Raw genomic sequence first — 1173 nt, 5'->3', positions numbered from 1 at the left:
GTGATGATAATGATGGAAAGTATGGTGATGATGATGATGATATGGATGATAATGATGAAGATGATGGTGATGATGAAGATGATGATGGAGGGTATGGTGGTGGTGATGATGATGATGATTATAATGATATGGTTGATAATGATGATGATGATGGTGATGATGATGATGATGATGATGATGAAGAAGAAGATGATGATGATATATATGGTTGATAATGACGATGTTGATGATGATGATGAGGATGATTATGTTGATGGCGAGAATTGAATGAGAGTGAATGAATATTTTTATGTGTATGTTTATTTATGTATGTACGTGTATGCATGTGTATAAATGTTTGTATGTGTATGTATGTGTGTGTGTTTGTGTATATGCATGTTTGTATATCTGCATGTGTGTGTATGTGTATTTATATATGGCTAATTGTATGTGTATGTATAGATGAGTATATACAAACATACATACATAATTCATTCAAATATACATACACAGTACACACAATACAAACATACACATCTATAATTATTATTTAAATTTTATCTTGAAAAATGTTGTCAATTATTTTTGAAATTTTCATTAATTCGTTTATTAAATTTTGAAAATAACATTTTGAGACCGTATATGTATGTATGTGCATGTGTATGTTTGTATGTGTATGTAGGTATTATTGTATTGCTTGTATGTTTGTATGCATTGAAAATCCTAATTTAGTTGATTCTGGTAAAGAAGATTGAACTCATCGCTCTTTAGAACTGTGAAAAATAATTCTGATGTGACACAACCAAACTTGCCTATTCATTTCAAAACGAATTCATTCATTCCATGCTTTTAAAACGTTAAAAATAAAGTTGGGGATTTTTAGACCTAGGCTAGAAACTGATTTCAATTTAGAACTGGTCTCTTTCAATATTTGACCAATCAGGAACAAGATCGAAACTGTTTCTACAATAACTCTTCTAAATTTAATTATTAAGATCTTTGGTTTTACAACATTGCAAAGAAAATTTAAATTTTTTTTTACAATTGCTGCCATAGTAATTCTATGTAATCGTAACCATCCTCCAATCAGATTTCAGTTGTAAATTATTATTCAACCAATCAGGAACAAGATTGAAAACAAAACAGAGTATATATATAGCCTAAGACTGCACAAATGCCATCATTTTTCTGAAC

The sequence above is a fragment of the Helobdella robusta genome (assembly GCF_000326865.2).
Source record: "Helobdella robusta unplaced genomic scaffold HELROscaffold_86, whole genome shotgun sequence".
NCBI lineage: Eukaryota > Metazoa > Annelida > Clitellata > Rhynchobdellida > Glossiphoniidae > Helobdella > Helobdella robusta.
This window is presented reverse-complemented; position numbering follows the sequence as displayed.